Here is a 6000-nt window from a genome sequence, read left to right as displayed (position 1 = left end):
TGGCCACATAGGAATACCAAGGAAAATTTTCCCGTTCAAGTGTTAACATCTTCCCTCCCCCTGATCTTCACTGATGCTAGGGACAGAAATTACACAACTGGTATAAGTGATCGGAAACTGGGTCAAATCTGTAACATAACAGAAATTCAGTGCACGTAAACCTCTTTCAAGATGGCCATAACCAGTTTAAGATAAACCTGGATGGATGTAGTATCAGACTTAAGTGATCTAGGTTAAACTAGTTTATATCTCAGATCGCCTTCAGATTCAATTTAACTCAATCCCCCAGCATCCCAGGATGCTTTGCACTTCCCATACAAACCCCTCCTCCCCTTGCAGGGTGGGTGGTATAGCCTTGACCCAAGCTGTCTGCTCCAGCCAAGCAGGGAAGCATGCTCTCAGGCCCCCGCCCCCCTTCCCACAGCTTCTGGCCTAGGCAACTGCAGGCACGTAGCTTCATTTCCAAAATAAAAAAAAATGTCTATTAACTTCTTTATCAGTTCAGTCTATGCAGCTTAGATTTGTCTGCAAAGATTGAATCGATTCAACCTAAGGCTTTTTAGCCTGAGTATACAGATTATTCATACTCTTAGCAAATGTTAGCTGCATATAAGGTATGTGGTATTTGTGCCTGTTAAGGACCACAGAACATATATGCTTTGATAAATTCTTTGAATGAAAGCCCCTCTATTTTTTAAAATTTTTTTTAAAGAGCTTAGCACAATGGACCACAATCCATGATGGCAGCTCCTCGACACTATAAAAAGAATATGAATAGTAACAGTAATAATGGTAAAGATGACACAGGTACACAATAAAGCTGCCTTGACAGCTCTTGTTCTGAAGGAATTTCCCCAGGAAGACTACATTTGCCTCAGAATACTAACTTGACTCCATGGATACTTATAGGTTCCTTCCTTCATTGCAAGCAACCTTTGAAAATAAAGCCTCTTTTTCATGTGTCCTATTACATATTCACTTTACTCTGAATGAACATTGAAAATGAGTTGGTTACATTCAGGAAGCTATAGGTCTGTAGGATTAGTTGCTTATTTCAGAAGAGGTCAGCAATCTATGGTACCTGGGCTGCATCTAGCCTGAAGAACCACTGGATCCAGCCCAGAGCTGGAGGCCTTTGATGGCATTTCATGTCAGGGTTCCTTGCTTGGGACCAGGTCCTAGTGCCAGCCTGCAGGGGTTCCTGAGTGCTTAGCTTATGCTGGGGATGAGAGCTTCACATGTGCCATGGCTTGGCAGCAGGGAGAAACAAGGGCAATAGCAGCCAGGTCCTAGTGCCAGTCTTTCCCCCCTTTATTCCCCTAGTGCCTAGTGGGTCATTCCAGCCTGCTGGTTCAAAATATAATCAATTGCTGGCTTATTTGAACACATGAAACCAAATTCTGTCTCCCATGCACACATATTGCCTGCTTTGGTGAACTAAGCTTCAGCTCATGAAAGCTTGTGCTTCATATATGGTATATATTGAGGCCAGCAACGTTTTTGGGCACTGCGTCAAAAACACCAGCAATCTCAACTTGTAAGATGTTGGCATTCTCCCCAGGATCACAGGGAATGCCTGCTCACCAGAACACCCCAGGGGATGACAAAGTCTAACAGTCACAAACTCCTGCAAGACAGTTTTAGGCTGGTATGACAGAACACCACTAAGGGCTGGAGTAGGGTGCTGCCAGGGGGCTGATGAGAACAGCCATTATGGAGAACTGTATTATAAGAGCAGAGCAGCTTGTGTTCAGTTGCTTGGGGAGTAACATTGCCCAGTGGAGCTCCTGCTCCTGGAATATCTTGGGGGTAAAGGGTGAGGCTATGGAGAAAGAGGAGGCCTCATTGATCTTGGGCATGACCTAAAACTGCATCTTGCCAGGATAGGGAGGCCTGGTGGTCCCACTTGTGGTGGAGCAAGACCAGGTAAATACCAGGACCGAGAACCTCTATGGTATAAGGGGAGCCCCGACGCATAAATTTGGGAACACTAAATTTTCTGGGGCAAAACCTCCTCCTCTCAAGCAGTATAAACATAACAAACCAAAGTTATTAACAGAGAATAAAAACAAAAATAAAAAAACCCACTAAGTACAAACTTAAAACACTATTGACTACAAAGCAAAGTTCATAGGTGGCACCATCTCAGGGAGGCTTCACCCATACCCATGCAGTCTGGGACTTGGGGCTCCTGAATAGGTAGTTCCACGGGCCTATACCTGCCCTTCAGCAATGGGCTGGAGAAGGGGGCCCACATCGGAGAGTGCTCCTTGGGTTCGCTGTGCTGCAGGGAGCTGCTCAAGAACTTGTGTCCTTCTGTGTTGCAAGGGGCTCTTTTGCTCCTGAAGAAGTGGTAGAGCACAGCACTGATCTTTGCTTTCACAGAGAGGCAGTGTGTATTGGGGGGGGGGGGCATGACTGCAGCTCTAGTCAGCATGCATGCACCCCAAACTTCTGGTCTGGATTATGCGACCTGTTGAAACAGAAACTGCAAGACAAACTCAAAATGGAGCCAGACTGATTACTGGCTACAGCTGGCCCAACCACATAGCTTGACTGGAGCAAAGGACCATCAAAAGAAACAAAGGGGGAAAGCCAGGCCTACCCTCTCAGCCTGGGCTGCAGGTACTTTGGGTCACACAGCTCCACTGGGAGCGGAAAGTTGCAAACCTCAACCCTGGCCCAAAGCTGGCAAGATTAGAAACTCCCAGGTTTCAACTCTGTTTAAAAGTGCCAGGCCTAATTCCTGGCTAGCCAGCCCAAGGAATCAGTACCCTCCTCCCTGGTATTAATCCCAGAAAAGGTGGGGAAAAAAGGAGGAGAAAGGAGTTCCCAGACACTGGGACAATTCTCCCCCTCTCTCTCTCCTCTACGTTATTCACTATGCCTATACAGGGCAAAACTAGGAGCAGCCCCTAGCAGCTTCTCAGCCTCCTGAAACCAGCCTAACTCCCCTTACACCCCTCCACATGACATCACCCTGGCTTTGTCCAGTCAGGGAGTGCCACACTCCAGTCTTTCTCTTAACCAATCTGCCTGAAAAGTCCTTGTTCCCTATGGCCAGTCAGGCCAGAGGATTTTACATATTTTGCCCAGATAAAGGCCCCAGCTTTCCACCTGCAGAGCACGTGGCTAGAACAACAGGGGCCACCTTGCCAACATAAAAAATACACACAGAAAACCCCCACAATACACAACAACCAAAAGCACGCACTTTGCCATACATAACCTAAGTGTGTGGGGGTGTTACATGCACATAAACTCCAACCTCTTTAGATGACCACAATAACTTGAATATGTTATTTCATTTTATGATGGTTCAAGTTGAGAATCAGATTTTTGTGACAGGATATCATCAAGACAAAGAACATGAAGCTTTCTAGGAAGAGACAGAATGTGAATGTGCTTTCTATCCTTTTCCTTGGGAGGTAGGATATATACATAGTTCAGTAAAAAAACTGACAGTCTCTTCAGTGCTGATTCTTACAGGATCATAGGGAAGTAGGACTGGAAAGTCATCTAGTCCAGCTCCCTGCGCAAGGCACAGTCATCCCAGTCTAAACCGTCCTAGTCAGGTGTCTGTCTAACCTGCTCGTGACATTTTGGGGGTTTTTTTGTTGTTCTCCCGCCCTGGCGGGGGGTTAGGCTAGAAGATCTACTAGGTCCCTTCCGACCCTTAATCTATGAATCTATGAATCTATGAATTTTCTGGGGATGGAACTTCCACAGTCTCTCTCAGTAACCTGTTCCAATGTTTAAATACTTGTAGAGTGAAAAAGGTTTTCCTAATCTCCAATCCAAATTTCCTTTACTGAAGTTTGAGGCCATTGCTCCTAGTTCTGCCCTGTGTAGGCATATTGAATAATCTAATCTCCCCTCAGAGCTTCTCTTCTTCAGACTAAACATAGTTTTTTCAGCCTTTCTTCATAAAACATGTTTTGTAGGCCTCTAATCATTTTTGTTACTCTCTGCAGAGCTCTTTTCAGTCTGTCCACCTCTTTCTTAAAGTGTGGGGTACACTACTGTAGGTGAGGCCTCACCAGTATCCTCATAAGGATGCTTGCTTTCAACCTTCCCTTCCTGTATGTGTTAGCTAGCTACTGTCTCCACTTTGGCTGCTTCAGAAGTGAAACATTACTCTCTGGAATACTGGCTCTTAAATTATTTAATTCTCTATCCTATCCTGAGAAGCTGACCATACCACAGTTTGATAGCTGATGCTATAGTGTAATAGAAGTTAACATCACAACTGTCTCTCCTCTTCATGCATATTAACTGCATCTTGGGTTCTGTTTTTCACTATTTTCATGTAAGTGTCTTGTGAAAATGTAAAGTAAATTTCTAAACTGTAGACTTTTCACTGAACTCAGTTTTGTGTGCATGGATGGAGCTAAGTTAAATCCCCACATCTACTCTTCCTGAAGTCTGATGACTAAGAGGGGCTTATACAAATGTAGCTCCACAAGAGAGTCCAGTTAAACCTCAATGGCATTAAGCATGTTACACCCACAGGCACCTATTATCAATTAAAAATAAGATTAATTGAACTCAAAACAGTGCTAAGAAACCTTTTTCTATGCTTCAACTGAGCATGATTTTTTGAAGTAATGATGATTAGTTATGTATACTTATTTGATTATTTGGAGGTGGGGAAGAAACATGCCTAAACAACTTTGCTATATTGTATTATAAGGTTTCATTTAGACTATGAATGTTGTAATGTTTATGAACTGAGGCAAACTACATATATCAAAACCAATTAAAAGATTTGTCCATATCACCATAGCTTTTAAATCATATGGCCAGCCATTTTTTGACATAGACCAGATAACTTTTCATGATCTTCTTAAAATTTAATTTGATTTCATGATAGCTTGGTGAATGGTTTGCATGTGTTTACCAAAAAAGGATGAAGTCAGGTAAGCACATCATATTACTAGTTGTGTCTACAGCTCCTTCCCTTTCTCCCAAAGTAGCATGTAGAGTACATTCTTTTAAGTGTTGCATTTAATTTTCCTAGCAGTATACTTATTTGCACTGTTTGACATATTCAAATTTCTTTATTTAAATTGTACTTTTTTGTAAAATAGGTTCTGATTAGGACAAAGGAATATTATACTTCATCTTAGTGCACTTTTCATTTTAATGAAACTGCACACTATATCAAATGACTTCCAGTTTTAGGCATTAGGGTCAGTTAGAAAGTAGTGCAAACCTCAAGGGCATTTCTTCAGACTTGTCAGATATAGGACATTAGTTCACGATCATTTCCCCTTTTTTCTAATTCAGTGGTAGCCTCTCCATGCAGTTGGGCCTATGGAAGAGTGTAACTGAGTAGAAGGGATATTATTCAGAAGACTAAACAAACTTACTTTGTCTCATTAACTGTTGAAGTTCAAAGCATGACTACTGTACACAATTTTGTCTGCAACACACCCATGGAGGAATAGCCCTGGTAATTAATGCTGTCCTTTCACAAAATTTCACCATGATGTTGTATAACCCCTATGGTGAAGACAAATGAGACACATGAGCATGAAGCATTGTCAATGCCATGGGAGAAAAGGGGCAGTAGTGCCATTGGGCTAATCCCTTAGACTTCCCCAAATCTCCAGGATGGATTTTAGAATGTCAACAGATTTGTGGTCATAAGTGATGTCTGCTCAGCAGAGAAACAAATTACGTCTCCAGTGATGAGAGAGAAGTCTCATTTCTCCACGTCACTTAACTCGTGTGAGGAGAACATGATGTGCTCTAACCTCAAGATTTCTGAGGGACCTCATATATCTTCAAAACAGAACATTCCTTAGGGCATCTGCTTAGATACCAAAGTGACAGAGACGTTACTAAAAGTGAAGACAGACACAAGAGTGCACACAACTACAGTAATATAATGTTATCACTATTGTATTATGGCAGAAATGCAGGAAGTATTTTCTAAAGGAGTCATACGTACTTGGTATATACTTCTCAATATAGGTCTGATTTTTCAGAAAACCA

The sequence above is a fragment of the Gavialis gangeticus genome, unplaced genomic scaffold (assembly GCF_001723915.1).
Source record: "Gavialis gangeticus isolate Ggan-Ray unplaced genomic scaffold, GavGan_comp1, whole genome shotgun sequence".
Classification (NCBI taxonomy): Eukaryota; Metazoa; Chordata; order Crocodylia; family Gavialidae; genus Gavialis; species Gavialis gangeticus.
The sequence above is the reverse complement of the archived record's forward strand: the minus strand, read 5'-3'. Positions refer to the sequence as shown.